The sequence below is a fragment of the Psittacula echo genome (assembly GCF_963264785.1).
Source record: "Psittacula echo genome assembly, chromosome: 1".
Taxonomy (NCBI): Eukaryota; Metazoa; Chordata; class Aves; order Psittaciformes; family Psittacidae; genus Psittacula; species Psittacula echo.
The window spans coordinates 29,440,380-29,458,727 of NC_137735.1; the positions used below are offsets into that span (position 1 = coordinate 29,440,380).

Below are 18,348 nucleotides of genomic sequence, written 5' to 3' on the forward strand. Positions count from 1 at the left end.
ATACGTGCACACCACCATACACTTACTGGTGTCTTCTCCGGGGGATGCTGCTGTAGCAGTTTGCGTGTCCATCCCCCAGTTCCACAGTTGGTCCCTACATCTGTGCAGAATCCCGCTGGGAGGATGGGGTCTCCCTGCAGGTCCCAGCACCCACCAGCTAGCATCGTGCTGCACCAGCGAAGCCTGGCACTGAAAACAGACATCCAAACTGTTGTGGTTGTAAGGGCACCTGATTTTTGTGAGGGGGGGCTCTGAACAAACTTTCCTCTACAACTGACAGGGAACAGAATCGTTATGCACTAAAGAAGCAACAAAAAAGGTGGCACTTCCAAACTACAGGGAATTTGTATTAGCTAATTTGGATCACTCACATCTTTGCATTCCTTACAGCAGAGTATATGTGTATATATATATATATAACATATATATACACACATACACACGTATAGAGGTCTGGAACGATTTCTAGAACATGGTGATCAGACACTGAGCTTTCATTTGTCTGAATATTATTTGTTGAAAGGCTCCAAGTCAGCTCCCCAGCTGGTGCAGCAGAACAGATAAAACAACTGTACTTCTGCAGGCTACATCAAACCAAGCTGCTAAGGATTTATGCCATTACAACCCACAAAGCAACGAAGCGAACAAGAACTGGGCCTTGCTGACTCCCACACTGTAATTCTAACACAGACATTCATACTTTTGGATAGGCTCTTTAAATTAATTTTCTTAATGAGTGCAAAATAAGTTACAGAAATACTGAAATGTTGTTGTTATGTGTGTGCAAGATCTGCATCCTCTAATACTCTGACTGACCCAAGTCAGTTTTTCATCTGGCCGAGCAGCCTGTGTGTTGTCAAGTGAAAGCCCTGAACACAAACCCCACTCTACAGCTCATTACCCCACTCCACTGGTGCTCCTGACATCAGAGATAGCTCCTGTGTGTGATCTCATGTCAGTTTATGTGTAAGGGAACGGTGTTCAACAGCTGAAAAAAGTGAAACTGAAAACCTCCTGCACAGATGAGGTTGATATTAAAGTCTGAGGTAACAAATCCCAGTTTGTATTTATCATTAGCACAGGCAGAGATCTTGTATTGTCAGTGTGCTTTTACTCTGCCCACGAGAAAACAGGGATGAGAAAACAGGGCACTCCCCATTAGCTCCCAACTCAGAGGCTGTGCGTATTTAATAGTTAACATTTATAAAGCATTTTGCAGATTAAAATTAAAATGAAGAACCATATCTCATTATTGCAGAGATTCGTGTTCTCTCTCAGAGACAAGTTTTCTCTGGTTTAGCTGCATTAGAGATAAACAGCTCCTAGCTAATGTAATTAGTGATATTTTCTTTGTCCTCTCTTTTCCCCTGTGTTCAAGTTCAGGCAAGGTAAAAATCACATCAGGCTTGCCTGCTTTGCACACTCTGGTTGTTTTTTTTCTTAATTGTTTATTTTCTCAGATGATTTAAAAGCCATTTGTTTTGGCCATACAGTTATTTTTTTCATTAAAAGAAATATTTGTTTCCTTCTCCTGTTGGCATCGCTTCTCTTTCTCTCTTTATTTTAACAAGAGCCTTTTGACCAAGAAGTTTCAAACCAGCTTGGCACTTCCTACTTCTGGAACTGCAGGGCAGCGTCCAGTGGACACAGTGGCTGGAAGCCCCCGAGATGCTCCTTACATTGCCTGACCCAGTGCATCCCACTTGGCTTTTTGTAACTGGGTCAACCTTCTCTTGGGCAATTTCTCAGTGAAGCGCAGCCTCTGTAACATCACCCACTGATGAATCTCACTGCCAGGGAATTGCTGTCTGGAGCTCGGGCTTTTATCTACAGCTCATGCTGACACACTCTGTGGGCTGGAGGAGGCCATGAAATCATTCACCCTCACCATCTGTTTGACAGGCCACATCGGTTCATCACTGTCACCCAAAATGAAAGGCACAGGAGCCCTGGTGTGCCAGGCTGTGCTTCTGGAGGAGCACGGGAGCAGGGGCTCAATGTGTGCTTCCAGTCTCTACAGCAGTGTGGTGCTGGACTCAATTTGGGACCCAGGGAGGCACTGGAAGCTGAAGCTTTGGTCTGGCACCAGGGGAAGGCTGACCAGACAGAGGGAAAGGAGGCATACATTCAAAGGTTTCTCTAAAATGTAGCTTCTTGGGACTTCTGATCAAGTAATATCACACGTCTGGAGAAGCTGCAGCTCCCTTTTTCCTGCCAGACACACTGTTCTTTTTTAAAATGTAAATTAAAAAAACCAACTCTTTTTTGCAACCCGTTATTGTTGAAATTAATTAACCAAATCTCAGGTTGTCTGAAGGCTGCTGCCTACCCGTGGCACTGCAGGAGGTTTGGAGAGGGGAGCTGGCTTTCTCTGGGGCCTGCAGAACAACAGAAGCTTGTGTTGTACAAATGGCAGGCAGTTCCAAATCACCTCCCGTTCACACCTTTCCTGTGAATAGGGCTGTGTGGCATATGGAGAGCAGAACACAATCCCTCTACTCTGCTAGCTTCACGCTACCAAGAAATCTGCTTCTTTTACAATGAGGAGGTGGAATACATTAGCTGCTGCACAGCTCACGTGCTAATTAAAACAACTCTTCCTGTTACTGTTTTTTTCACAGGAAGTTAAATGGCATTTCATTTGGAGAGCATGCTGAATGAATTCCTTTGAATCCCAAGCCCTATTATATATGGGAAAAGGCATTTAAATGAAATTTGGTGATTTCCTGTCAGACTTGAAGAAGCCCAGAGGGGGGAAGTCACCATTGACCAGCATGGCACCAAAGATGTTAAAGCACATATCCAAGATCTTGATATCCCAAGAATACCACAACCTAGCTCTGTGGTAGGTGGTGCCCAACCTCACTGACATTGTTTTTGTTCTGCTTCAATTCACTTGTTCTGCATTTCAGGAGAGTGAGACTGTCAGGAGCTGCATTCAGCACCTAACAGGATGAGACTACCAGCCCTTATTTTTGACCTACTTTTGAACTTTTCCATCAGAAATAGCAGATCTCCTCCTAAGTTACATGTCTGCATAACCATTAGTACCAGAACTAATCCATTTTCACAGGAAGCTTGAAATAGGAGAATAGAGATGTTCTTCTCTACAGTCTGGAGTGACCCAGAAACCAAACTGGAACAGTTTTTCTACTGATTTCTGAAATTGGAAGTAAGTTACTTTAAGAAAAAGACACAGATATTGTGAACCCATGAGACCTATAATTACAGAGCGGCACGTGATTGATTATCCCCTCCCTGAATGCAGCAAATGAGAATTTCATATCTGTGTATCAGAAAACCTTCCCCTCTGCTTTGTGTCTTTGGGTACATGGTCCAGCTGTTATAATCAACCTTGTTCTTTCTCTAGAGCAGTATGGTAATTATTAACACTTTGTGAAGGTCTTTGATACTTCTGAGACATCATTGAAAGGCCACAATACTTACAAAGATAAAAAGTTAGGAAACTTAAAGTTCACCACTTTACTCTGCTTTATTGGTATTTACTTAGGCTTTTTCTACCTTAGGCTCTCCCTATAGCCCATTTACAGAAATAAACCAACGCAAACCCTGCAAATCCTGGAATGGAGCTGGCAGAGTAGCTGAGCCATTTAGAAGCACACACTGGAGCATGGGCTGGAACAGAAAAGTAGTACTGTGAAGAAGAGACAATCCAGCATCAGGATTGCATTATGCAAGCTATTTTTTAGGTATGCAGAGTTAACTTTCTTGTCAGTGAAAGACAGAAGAAAAACAGAGATACAGGGTGCCTTGAGGGTCAGAACTCAAAATACAGCACCTTGATCAACCAATGAAAATCTTCTACTTGTATACTTTAGATGATAGTATACCAGTGGGGGCCCTTCTTTGTCTAACAGATACATCTAAAAGGATACATACGTATACCCACAGCAATAAGTTTTATAATAGTTTTGATATATTCACGCATTAAGATTGTTATGAACAAGTAGGTACAAATGCATAGGGGTACACAGACCACAGCTGCTTTTTGCAAGAGGGAAAAAAAAAGTGTAAAAACAGAAGCTACAACGAAATCTGTGATTCTTCTCTCACCTTCCCAATGGCTTCTGCCATGCATTTCAATCTTTATTCTTAAATCTGATTTGTAATAAATAGTGCTGTCTGCTGCATCTAAAAGGGAAGCTGGTGAGTGTGACACTGTGGGACAAGGACGGGGCCAGAATACAAGATATCTCTCATTGCCCAATAGCAGCATCAGCAGAACGTGAAAAATCAGAATTGACTCCATTTTAGTTGGGGGGATAACAGAGAAAGGTGCATTCCCTAGACCCTGAGAAGAAAGCATCTAGAGAGGACAGACACAGTGGTGTCTGTGACAGCTACCCTGCAGCCCATGGCATGGGGATGGAGAGGGTCCTGCTCTACACTTGCTTGGTCCTCCACATCCCTGGCCAGAGCATGCATGGTGCGGGCTAGGGCAGCGATGTCCATGCTGCTGGCAGCTCTGAGCAAGGAGCAAGCCTCCAGGCAGCCTTGAAATGCTGAAGGCCAGGTCAACACTACAGTGGGCTGAGTTCAAACATTTCAGACATTAGCAAGTGATTCAGGTGCTATGGGATGGATTAGAGGAAAAGAAGGGTAAAAAGAAACAGGGGAAAAGTGGGAAGATTTTAAAAATAGTATTTGGTGTTTGAAAGTGGATTTAAACCCCAGAAAACAGGCACTTAGCAAAAAAATTATATGAAAGTTATAAAAAATCCCTCCAAACAAGTCCATTTAGCTGAAGCCCTGGCAAAGCGGTGTGCCAGTGCTGCTTCCAGAGAGGGGCTGGAGCTCATCAGCCAGCGAAGGGGTAGGAGCAGAGGTGCAGAGATAACCTGCCCTTACCTACAGCCTCAGGATACTCTTGCCCCATCTCCTACCAGCAACCACAGCACTTTCTAAACTGTTGTCCTGATTCAACTAATTTTCTCCCCCTCCTCCCATCTCGCTCTCTTTCCATCCCCCTTCCTGCAATGGCTCCTTGCTCCAGTCATCTCTCAGCCCTTCAATGCATCTGAGAGCTGGAATTCAGTTCGGACCACACCACCGCGAAACCACTCCATCCCCATGGCCTGCCACAAGGAGAGGCAAGTCATCTGTGCACCAGGGGTGAAAAGGCTGAAACTCCTCCAAGGCATCCAAGAGGTTAGCATCACAGCCAGAGTGGGAACCCAGGATTTCCTAGCCCTGGGCTTAATCAGCCCCTCTGCCAGTAAATGCAGCACTGAATAACAGGCTGCAACTGCTAGCGAGCAGAAACATAAAGAGGGGAGGAGGAAAGTGAAGGATAGCAGAAAATGGGAAAAATATTAGAAAAGGGAGGGAAAATGTGTATATTGTTAAAAATCAAAGCAGATGTTTTTCTCCCTCAATTATTAGCAACATCTGATTTGAACCCATTAGAAAAGCAAAGCTCACATGGAGAGTTGCTGTAGGGCTCCAGCTGAAGTCTGAAACTTTGGAACAAATCAAAGGGATTATCTGAAAAGCCACAAAACAGAGAAGGTCAGCTCTGAGCTTCTATAAATGTCATTTTTGATTTGATGGGCACATGGAGAATGAAAACACAAGAACATTTATGGATGCTCCGGGGCAGTCACCAGCACCATGAAGCACAAGTGATGGTATGGATGTGGTGTCTGTGATGGGAGAAGGGACGGTCTGATCAACTGCCAAGGAGACCACGAAAACTAGTACTGCAGCTGGCAAAGGTGCAACTTGTAGTGTGTTTTCATTATGACAAACATGTCCCATTTGAGAAAAAAGCCAAGGATGCTTTCTTAAAGAGTAACTAAACTTAGAATCCTAAATATCCACTTCAGCTTTTAAATGAGGATCCAAACTTTAACAGTACTAAGCATTCAGGGATAGCACAGGTATGTCTGTATGGGCAGTTCAGCACGTATCTGATGGTTTCTATATATGGACATACCTTGCGAGCTCTGGCGCTCACCAGGGAAGGATGGCAAGAGGCAATGGTGGAAAAGCCTGTTGCTGGCATCAAGTCTTTGAACCTCTTCTGGAAGCTGCTCTCTGGTGTGCAAGAGACACACAGTCCGTGTGGCTAAGTACTTTGCTGGATCTCAAGCTCTAAAGCCACACATGTAAAAATCTGGCTGCCTACTTATGTGATTAAATACGGATTTAAGACCTACCTTTAGAGAGTATTTTCTTTTCTTAATTTTGGCCTCAATATCTGTCACTTGGACATTTCTGTTTTACAGGAATATTTTATTGCCTCTTTCTTGCCAAAATCCAACAGCACAACTTGTAATATCAACTTTCATGAAGCACTGCAAGCTCAGTACTGCAGGCTCTCATGTTACATGAAATTAAACTTGTCAATCCAGCGCACAATTACAGGGAGAAACTACAGCACTTGCTAGAATACATTACATAAATTAATTGCAGGAGGAATTTAAGTTAGGCTCAGATGGGCTTTCTGAAGGAAATTAATGTAACAAATTCATTAGGGAGCCATTCAGTTGCCCCCTCAAGTAGTCCCTATCTTAATTAAAAAACCACACGTTAATAAAGCTATGGTATATGTTCTGTAAGTCTAATAAGGCCTCCCAATCATGTTCTTGCAAGCACTCAGTAAAAGTCCAGGTTTTACTAAATGATGCAGAGCATTTTGAACATACTGCCCTATATGATCCTCAGACTTTTGCAAGTTATTCTCAGCTACCCTCCTTTTGTCTTCAGACTGGTGGCTGCACTTTGGCCATGACACACTTTTGCTCCCATCAAGGACTTCCTTGTTATTCAGGCATCAGCCAGCGCCTTCCAGTGATGCTATGAAGTTTCACCCTCAGATCTGCTGCCTCTCACCTACTCCACAAGGTACTCCAAGAGTTACCACGTACATTCAGGACAAACAATGCGTGGGGAAGAGAAAGGAGGTTTGTGTAGAGGTAGCAGAGCTATCACACCTTTGTGTGAGAGACCACCTGGAGCTGGATGAGCCTTTATAAGGCTTTTCAGCCTTGCTTACACTCAGACGGCACTGTTAGCGCAGCACTTCACACTACTTGGGCCAAGGAAAACCATATGCAAAGAAGTGTTTCTAAGCAACTGTGTTTAAAGCCCTTCATAAAGAAACACCCCAAAGGCCTGTATCTGCACTATGAAGCAGCAGGGGAGGGAGGAAGCTCATGTAGAATTCCAGAGGTGCTTTACCCACACATCCTCAGAGGAGAACCTCAGGAAAACAAGGCAAGATCTGTGAATGTCTTTATTTTTATAAAACTATTCTTTTCTAATGATGAGCACAAGGAATCATACTTTTGAAACAACAACGATGTGAAATAGGTATTTCAGTATTTTTATTTGATCTTGTTTTTGTTTTTGTTTTGCCCCGCTATTGTCAGTGGTACCACGCACACAAATGAAGGGTTACACCTCCCTGATGTCCTGGCCTCATCAGGGAACACCTCTGGCAAGGGGCTGGCTGCGGCTGTAGGAGCGCTGCTGCAGGCTTGTGCTTTCCCAGTAAGAGGCTTAGCATCCCACTGCACACCAGAGAGAGAGTGCATGGGCAGTAAAGAAGCCATGCCATGCATCCTTCAGCTGGTCACATACGTGCTACCTAGGCAAGGGGTGTACATAAGACATAGATGTCCATATTCTGCAAGGCAGACAAGAAGTTACACCAAAGCACAGGCCTCTCAAGCGCTTCCATCACGACCAACAGTGATAATGGCAAGGAACGTGCAGTTTAATCCACATACAGCATTCAGTTTGTGTTACCAGCTCAACTGTATTTCATGCTGTGCTTACAAAAGACCCTCTGGAGACAAACCCCTGTCTCTGGTGTGTCACTGTATTGATCTACTGAACAAATGACCTGATGTGATGTTTCCATGTTTCAGGTCTTACATAGAGAAAAACTGCTACCATTCATACAACTAACAGTCTGTCTGTAAAACACAATGTTGTACACATGGGCTTGAGATGCCTGACTCATTTTCTGAAGCTATGAATCATGAACAATTTAATTCTGGTATAAAAGCAAGCTGTATTGTCTGTCACCTTACCAGAGTTCTAGATAAAAGGTAGGTGATAAGTTTAGCCTGCAGAATGGCTGATTATATTATTTGGAATAAGCACCATGTCTCAGATAAGATCAAGAAAACCTTATTTTGTAGAGGAATTTGCTTTTCATGAATCTCATGGAAATATCTAATCAAAACCAGTATTACATTTGAAGTCAGAAATAAATCAGGTGTTGGCAAATTTCTCTCTTCAGCTCTGGTTTAAGTGGTTGTTGATATTTTTCATCATCTGCTGTAAAAGTGTTCAATTTGAAATCATAGCTGGAGCACTGTTTCAAAAGATAACTCATCTTGGTTTTGGAATATTTCACATCTCAGTGAGAATAACATCCTATAAAAAATACCTTCACAGGAAATCTTTTCCTTAATGAAAGTAGATAATACTGACTCATCTAAATTATTTAGATGCCCTCCTCTGTTCACTTACTCTTATAATCCACTGAAACTGCGCACTGCACTTTACAGAGGTGGTAAGAATACAGCGCAGCCCGAATACGTAAAAATCTGCAGATAAACAAGAAAAGGCAACGAAGTAAAAAGCATGGGCAGAAAGAACAGTAATAAAGCAATAAAAAATGTGAGTTAGAAAAAAAGCACTGCATGAATTATCCTACTTCATGTTAATTTTAAAATTGAAATTACTGTTATACAAGAGACAAGACAGACTGCATAAAGCATACTCTGGGTGAAAAGTAAAATGAAGGGAATGAGGCTGCAGAAAGAGAAGAAATCCTACTATGGGCAGACTGACCAACATGGCACTATTTGTTTCCAAAGGATGAACAATGATGCCATGTGCCCCTTCCCCTCAGAACACGGGTGTTGCGGCTGGCCATGACCAAGACACAGTAGATCCCTGACTACAAGTAACACAAAATTATATAATTAATGCTCAATTTTATCCTTTTTCTTGTCTGTTAACCAGAAAGCACACTGTACTGCAGATGGTAAGTATCAGTCAATGAAGAAAAGATCAACAGTACAAGCTACAAGCGCATGTACAGAAGGAGGAAATATCCTGGAGTATTAAATAGAATGAACTTGTATTCATGAAGCAGATAATAACTCATAGTATGTGCAATAGATAAAAAAGGAGGCGTCAGTTTAGCTGAAAATGTAAACACACATTCAACTTAAAAGGTGCAATGGGATGAAGTTAGGCCAGTGCTTAAATGCCTTGTTGAATTACGGTTAAAATCTCTGGTTTAAATTCAGAAATAATTGTGCTATTTTAACTAACAAAGAACTGAACGGCTTGTGGAGTTGTTCTAGCATGGTTCGTAAGCACTTAAGAATTTACATTTTTTGTCTTTAAAACAAATCGAAAATGCATGCATTGGTGAAAACATAGCTTTTAACACAGGCTTGAAGAAACAACAACTGATAGAAAATGCCTGGGATCTGTAATCATTTCCATTTAGTATAAACTGTTAATGTTTCCAGGGAAAAGAAAGAATGAAAAACACTCGTGATCTTGCAGCCAGGCTTCAACACCTGCTTATTTATTGCGGCCAAAAGAATAAGAATGAAAGAGGACATGTAATTTCAAAATTAACTTGATTTTTTTGTTTTGTTTAGGAAACAAAGGCAATAAATGCAAGCAACCGGTCAAGTCTAAGAACTGACAGCGGCAATTTCACCAACTGTTCGCTACTGGGGGTCTGGGCAACTGCAGCTCAGAAGCACTGTGGCTCCAGACCACGAAACACTGTCATTTGCAAGATGCTTGTAAAATGGCATCATATAACTGCAACAGAAATATTTATAATAATATATTTAAGCTAATAGGTTCTCAAATGATCAGTAGACATAGATGCACTTCCATGGGCATGTACTGCATGTAATGGAGCCTGTGGAGGAGAGAGGGAGACTTTTGAGACTCCTGCCATAACCATGTTTCATTTCAGAGGGGAAAATACTGACTGATTTTGGTCCTGAAGTCCTCATACCAGGCTGAGGAGCTAAACAACTCATGACAGCACATAATTACAGATAATTAATAGGCCAAGGACCGTTCCTTGAGAAGCGCTGTGGTTGATACGTATCTCCCTCCCTGAATTCCAAATGTTGTTAGTCATAACATGAATGAAATGATTGATGGCTGGGTAGACTGCTAGGTCGAAGCCTTAACTTTCTCATAAAGTTTGCATGAAAGCATGCTACTTCTACCCTCTTGACAGCAATGTGTGGCACTATTAGAGAGCGATGGGGCTCGGCAGCAGTAAATGTCACCTCAGAAGTGAATCAACATGGAGTAAGAAAATATTCAAGTTTCCAAGCAGTGAAAAATACTAAAGGACAAAGCTTCTTCATATACTTTATTAGCACTTCTTCTCAGATAAGTAAAATCTGTTTACTTATAAGTAAAATCTGTTTCCTGCAGGTTCTGTAATCACCATTATAGTCTCAGCCAAACTGATGGTGACTTTCTGTGCCATTTTATTTAGGAAGTTTTTACCATCCTCAGATGTAAGGACTGACAGTAAGGACTGTCTCCATTATCTGTGGTGTAGATGTGCAGAACAGCACCAATATCTGAATAAAACCTGAGAGCGCAGCCTGGAAAGTAGCTAAGGACAATCTTTATGCTATAGGAAGATGTCACAAGGCAGCACCACGCTCAGGCTCCCAGACAGAGTGCTGCAGTGCAGCGCCATGCCATTCAGCTCCTGGGAAAAGCACCATCTCACAAGGATGATGCTTCATCCAGACTGACGATGACTGCCTACAGCTAGGTTGGAGCGCTGCATTTTCTGGGTGCAGCTGTTCTGCTTCTGGTTCCAGAGCTGATAGAACACATTCAGCTCTCCCCAAGCAGAGCACACAGCAAGCAACAATCTCTCTGCACTAGGTGGAATATCATGTTTAAGCTTCTACTGCGATCCCCTGGTCTTCGATCATGCTGTCACAACTTATTAAATTCTCCGCACTCCCAGTAGTTCAATCTGACCTTCGGCTGCTCTTGCAGAACTGCACTTGTTTTATGTTGATTATTTGCCATTTAAAATACTCTGAAGTGGAATTCATCTCTAACAGTGTTAGCCATCTGAAAACCATAAATCTAGTCCACGGTCATTATCTCATCCCAAGGAAACTCCTGGAAAGACCATTCTGTCTGCACTGACTATACGCAGCATTTAGAAAGCTTCACCTGCTAACATCAAACTGTGAAATATTTCCTGCTTCCAACTGAAGGCCCAAGTCATTAACATGAAATATAATAGAGTGATATAAATCTGTGATAAGGAAAAGGATTAACCTGTAGACCAGAAGAACTATGACAAGCATAATAAGGCTTAGTTGTTCTTCTAAAACCCAACTATGAATAGATGCTACCATCAACCCCCGACACATTCAGTCATAAATGCTTACTCTGAAGATATAAATAAACTGTCCTACTTTCTGTTTATGCCAACACTACAGAAGGGAAAAAATACAGATACCAGTGATCCATTTGTGAGGAGTCTTCAGTATGTATAATACTTGCTTTAATTATAGTTTTTTTCATAGCTACTCCAGGATGCTGCACCAAAGTCAAAATTCAGGGTCTCACCTTTGGTAAGATTGCCTCGAAGAACTCTAGCAGACAAAGGGAGCCAAACAAAGGCAGAATGAAGCCATTTCTAACCAAAATCTTGACAGAACAGAAAAGTAGCAGAATCTGAAGCTCCAGTGCATGAGCCCAAATGGACACAGGTTGCCTTTCAAATCTGAGTGTTTTTGCAGAGCTAGCAGTTATAAAAACATATTTGCAGTTGTAAATTGAGCAAATTTGATATGAGTCACTGTGGCTGTAAACATGCAACCCCCACAGAGCTGTCTGCAAGTTGTTTCTCTGCACATACCCACTTGCCTTCAATTGAAGCTTGAATAACTGAGTGACTGCAGAATACCAAATACAGTATATAAATGTAAGAGGAAAAGTGACACAGGCAACTGCAGTCTAGCCACTTGCCAATCAGACTTACAGGCATAAAGTTCAAGCAGATTTTGAAAAGAAAAACCAAGTGTTAAAGATGAATGAGGAAGGTGGACAAGAGCTGACAAATGCAAGTGGTAAGCGGGCTTGCCATCCGTCATCCTGAGTGAGATAAGCGACTGTTCAGCTGACAGAAGTCTGGTAGATGAAGACTATTCAGATTTCAGTGAAACACTTGATACAATGCCACCAGGAGAATTCGTTTGGAGTGAAGAGATGGGATTTAACAAAAAAATGAAATGAACAGGCTGAAGGAGAGACAACAATGGCCTGGGCTAGACAGAGCGCCTTAACAACGTTCCTTGAGGACTGGCCTTACTGTTTTTAGCAGTGACTAACGTTTGCACAAAAGGTAGGAGTGCTGATGACAAAATTATGAGGTACTGTCAAAGGCAGAAGGAGCTGGAAATATTGTACAAGATTTAAGTTCTGAAGCACCAGAAACGCGGTAAAGCAGACCAGTACAGCAACGCAAAGTGACATAAACCAACATCATGAACTTAGTGGGCAATAATAACAAATCTCTCTATCAGTTGGGACTCTGCAATTAAAAACAACAGGAAGAGAAGAATCTGGGTGGTATTAGTTGATCCAGGGATGACCCTGGGCTATCAGCAGCACATGAGGTATACAAACCTCATCAGATAAGATACTTGCTGTAGATACAGAGACATGCTAGTTCTGTCCTAAAAAAGGTAAAACTGCACAGAAACAATTTTGGTCAGTGGTTCTTGAGATACTTGAATTCGAACTGGAACATGCCTAAAGATGATCTTAAACATGACTACAGAAATAAGAAACTGTTTTTATCTGAAACAATGGGGCTTGATCAGCTCAGCAACAGAAAAATTGAGGATATGTAAGCTGGAAAGGAGAATAAGGTATCCAGCCATCAAAGGAACAAGGTCCTGAAAGAGTCTTCATGTGAGAGAAGTTGCATGTGGCTGGAAATAAGAGCAGTTTCAAGATGGATTTTGGTAAGTTTATAAAAGAGACATATTTGATATGTTTGCCTTGAAAGGAGCAGGGGGCCTGGTTTGGTGGTAAGAGAGGCACTTCCCTGCTTCTGTCTTTCCACATAGAACATTGATCATTTAAAACAATTTTTATATTTCAGAGATTTCATGTTGCATCTAGGAGAAAACCCATGCAATCGCTCAAACTCTCTATAAATGTTCTTGTAAATGCTAATGTAGGATTGTGACTATTAAAAGTGTAGAAATGTCTGGCAGGCTTTTTAAAAGCCTGGTTCAGTCTAGCTGCAGGCTGTTGGTGACCAATTTCACCATGCACATTTTTCTGCCCTGACAAACGGCTGAGCGGATAGCTATGGGACAGCCTGAGAGGTTTACAACCCACTAATGACCAAGGGCTCAAACCTGGGAATTGGTCTCTAACAGAAATGAAAATATTCCTCCCCCCTGAAAGTTATTACTATTCTCCTTCCTTCTCTCAAAACATAAATACTGAGTAAGTTGCCTAGCTGTAGGAAAAGACTAGTAGGATTAGTAAAGCCATCAGAGCCCACGGATGTGTAGCTCTTTCACTACCCTAATAAGCCAAAGTGCTTTAGTATTGAAGAAGTGTGGAAAGGTCATCAGAGAGGCAAAGTAATGAAAAAGTCAAGGCTGTAAGGAAAGCTGAAGGCTTGAAGCTAGTTGTATGCGTTATGTTTCTAAAAGGCAGGAGAAACAAGAAGTTTCATGGTGTACACAGGCTAGCAAATGGGATTCTGTAGGATCTGCAATTCACTCTCATGAGGAAGGACTTGCAGCATGTAATTCTGGGTAGCATGGAAAAGCAGACCCATCACCCCACTGTTTAGAAAGCTGAGCTGAATGGAGGGAAGGATGAAGCAGAGGATGTATTTGTTGAAAAGTACATTTCAAACACCTCCTGCTGCCTCTACTCTAGAAAACAGGAGGGTGGCATACAGCAACCACCTGGTCTTACAACAGGGACACGAATTTCCTTTCTTCTCTGAATGTCTGCTCCAGTCTGGGTGAGCTGTAAACCTCTGAAAGTTCATTGCTCAGTTAAGCCTTGCTGGATTTTCACCACTAAGACTTCTAAGGATGCCCTTGCCAAATATACTCCAGTCTTTCACAGGATACAGTGCTAACGGAGCAGTCCATCCATCATCGCTAAAGAGCAGCAAGCTGTGATCTGTTACTCCCCAGCTCCTAACTATGACCAGACAGCAAAAAATGTGCCATTTTCACAAAACACCATGAGCCTGTCCTATTTCCAGGGCTCTATCAAGGCCAAGACTGCTCACACACTGCGCTGGTGCCATTGGGTTAGACCCACAGCTTCAGCAAGGAGCAGGCTGCTAATAGCAACCAGGCAATGATGAGGCTCTACGAAAAATGAAGTCAATATTGAAAATAGAAAGATAATTTTCTTTCTTTTTTTAAATTATTTTACATGCTGTTAAACTGCGGAGGAATTTAACAAAAAACAACTACACTTATCAATAAATTTATGATGCTGACATATATTTATTTTATTAAACCTATTTCTTGCCAGGTTAGCACCACAAAATTCAGCATCCTGTTTTTATAGAAGACTCAGGAAAAAGACATTCATACTTGAGATGCCTAAAGAGCTCCAATCAAGCTGTTCATAGTTACTAAGAATGTAAACAAAATGACATGACCTCAGTAGGAATCATTTACTCCATACTTTTTACAAAGGACAATAAACATATGGAAGCAATTACAGAAAAGGAGTCAGCAAAGAACAGTTCATCAGAGAAACGGTTTGTATAAAAATAAAGTTACATCTGAAAGGGAAAGAAGTAGGTAAGCATAGAAAAATGGGTCAAGTGTGAGGAAGAGTACTCTTTTCTCTGAGGAAATGTTTCTTATGTTCCTGATGAAGTTTTAAGAGCATCTGCTGCAAGAATGTATAATCAGATGTCAGGAAGCAACAGTCTGTGTGTCATATGCAAGCAACGAATTTTACCAGGTTCCATTTTTAGGGAGCCTTGAAATACTGTAACAGGCAAAAAACCTTCCACAAAAAGTGTTCTAGAAGATCACAGACGATCAGAGACCGGTAAAACACAGAAATTACTAGGAATATGGGACCTAATGTAGCTGAGGCTCATTATGAAGAACAGCAGAACAATCAAAGGCAGTGTACCTAAGTGTACCTGCCAGTAAGTGCTGGGAAGAAGATCAAGACTTGGCATCTTTTGCTGCTTGGAGATCCTGCTCAACATAAGAAGTTCCCTGGTGAGAGTGCCTGGTCTGCTGCCCATGGGATTGAGGATGCAGGCCACATAGCTCCATGTACTTTCAATTCCCTGGATTTTAGAGGAGATTCAGTAACTTCCAGCTCTATGAGAATACACTTAGGATGGACATACTGAAAACTATCAGATGAAGCCTTGGAAGATTGAGCAATTGTGGGACATCGTAAACTCAGTTTCTCATTAGAGAATATTCATTTGGTTTAGTGGAAAATCTTTTTACTGGCTTGAAAGTTAAAGTGAGATTGTTACTTTTACATCTTTATGAGAAGAAAAAAATCCACACAAAGTTACTGAAAAAGCAGTATTTGCAAGTGACATCACTGGGGCTATGTTACAAGGAGATTAGCAGTAAACCTGGGCAGAAGTTTTAAGAACCAGAGGCTCCAGGAGTATTACGAGTCAAAGTTTAAACACAAGTTAATTAGGCTCAAAATATTGCACTAATCTGTTCTGCAAATATGGGCTTAAAAACTGTTCCAGAAAAGGCTCCTTTGGTTAACGGAGAGGTAGGAGACAAGGGACTTCTGGAGAAGAGGTACGTCTGGACAGCTGATATGTGGCACAAGTGCCTTTCTTCAGGCAGTCACTGGACTTAATGTATGCCTGTTCACAGAAGAACCATGATTCAAGTGACCTGAGTTGATAGGCTCCTTTTGCTTTTATGGAGACCACCAAAGCCAGCTTGATCGACTCAACTGGCACACAGAACAGCCTGGATCTTTCAGGGATGCTTGGCAGCATAACAAAGCTTGTACTACTGCCACTTTAGCTTCCTCTGCCTTGTATTAAAAGCAGCAATTACTGTTTCCCTGACTGTCAATGTGTAGCTTCCACAGCCACCATATTTACTTCACAAATAGGGAAGGCCATCTGCAAACACCACATACTTGTCACAGTAGGATTTTCACCACTGAAAGCTCTAGGAAATATTGAACATAAGTTGAAAAATGAACCAGATAGGCTGCACTCTACTCTCAGTGAGAATGCATTTCATCCTTTGCTTCACAGGGAGCAACACTGAAGCAAAACTGAGCACTACTGAAAATTCCGTTATAGCTGTGTTAATACAAACCAGAGGTGCTGGAAGTGCATTTTATACCCAGCATATTCTCAATTAGCAATCAAAAATGTTATATTAGATGTCAGCAAGACAGGTGTCCATATCAATTAAATCTCTAAGCATTAGTTTTAGCTTATTTTTCTTATGAGAACAACCAGCATGCCAACCTGCTGTATGGGTGGAGAACTTGAATGCAATGAGCACACCAGACCTGATCACTCAGTGCTGCAGTGTGGATAGCTGATTAAGCTCTCTGTAGCAATGACTACAGCTTGGCCTACCTAGACAGGTAGACAAATGTATTTAACCAATGGCCCATGCACTTAATCAGTGTGATCACTTAATCAATGATCAGAGTGACAGATACACACTAAAACAGGTGGTGGGTCAAATTCTTCTGAAGAGTACACCTGCATCTCTCTGGATCATCCAGGAGTGATAATGCAAGTGATAATACATAGGAGCCATTGCTATAATAAACTTTGTGGGTTTTTTTAAGGGCAAGATTTCTTCCTTTCACTTTAAGATTCCTCCATTATAAAATAATGAACTCACCATTATAAATAGTGAATTATTTCTGCTTTGGTTAGTCTATTATAATGTAACTGAGAGTAAAGAAAGAAAGGCCAATGAGTTGCAGTGGTAGTAAAGTTGACCACTATGTATTAAGGTATGTAAAATCACTGCTCTAAGGCATGTTTTTAGTTCTAAATTATACACCTAAGACATTCTAAAAAACTCTGAAACAGACCCTGAAGTCTAAATTGCCACCAAACTCCCAGGCACAACAGGGAAGCTTACCACTTTCTTCACTGCTGGAATAATTTCTCAACAGTGATGGCCTTTATATCTCCACCTCCAGATTGCATCTTAACCCTCCAGCAACTGCAACAACTGCTCAGCTATTAAATTACTTAAGAAAACACTGGACACCTTTTAATCATCTTTTCAGAGTAGTTAGCAGTTACAAGTAAGAAAAGGGTATTTGTGTGATGTGATCAGACTGCTCTTGGCAAAGTACAAGCAAAGACTGCTTGGTCACTGCTTCAGTACAGGCAGCCCAGGCATTCCTCAAGTCCTTGTCTCTCCTTTCTTTAGAGAAATCCCTCTGGTAATTCAATACTGCAATATCTTTCAAATCAAAGGAGTTAAGCCAATTGCTCTGACAGACACATAGGAGATTCCCCACCCTAAGGACAACAGCATGAAGTTTAGCACAAGTCAGTGTGAAAAAGCTACTTCAAAGAAACAGCAATACAACCCACAATTCTATAGACTACTTGAAATGATCCCTCTACACATTCATTAAACCGAAAAGGGGAATGCCATTGTATACAACCACTCCTGGCCTTAATGCTGGTTTCTGGCCTCTGATGTTCAAGGCATGGCCTCAGGCAAAACAGGAAAATTTAGAAAGGAGCTATTTAAAGGTAGCTGTCTACCTGGTCATCCTCCCTTGGGTAACAGCATGAGTATCATCAATTTGTATCTGTTACTTACAAAGAGATTTTGCGACTGGGAAGCTAACTGGAAAGAAAAATTAAAAGAGATCAAGAACTGTGTGTTTAGTAATACAGAAAAATGTGTGCTAGAAGCAATACCTTGCAGAAAGCTGGTGAACACACTGAGTGCTGGCAATTAGCTGTTAGTTGATAGTGTTTCAGCATATACTGATTTCTGCTTTTAACAACTTGAAGGGCTTTCTCAAACCATGAACTTAATTTGTCAAAGTGGGTTGCACCACAACTTTTTCAGTTGAGGTCAAGTTTACGGAGGCAGTATATCTAGCAGTAAATCAATGTAGGCTGAAAAGAGCTCAGTGCTATGCAAGCAAGATTTTTGTGTTTATAAATGTGCTGGGAAGTGAGTTTGAGATCTGACTGCTAATTTTCAATACATGAGCCTGAATGTTTTAGAAATCAAACGAAGATAGGGCTATTGTCACGTTTCTATACACACACACAAGAAAATA

At 41.5% G+C, this 18,348-nt stretch overlaps 1 protein-coding gene across 1 annotated transcript in view; it reads right to left on the reverse strand.

Annotated features, from left to right (window-relative positions):
* Positions 1 to 18,348, reverse strand: part of SCFD2 (sec1 family domain containing 2) — a gene marked incomplete at its 5' end in the record, with an annotated part of 188,877 nt that overhangs the window by 14,758 nt on the left and 155,771 nt on the right. The gene's annotated exons all lie outside the window — the stretch shown is intronic.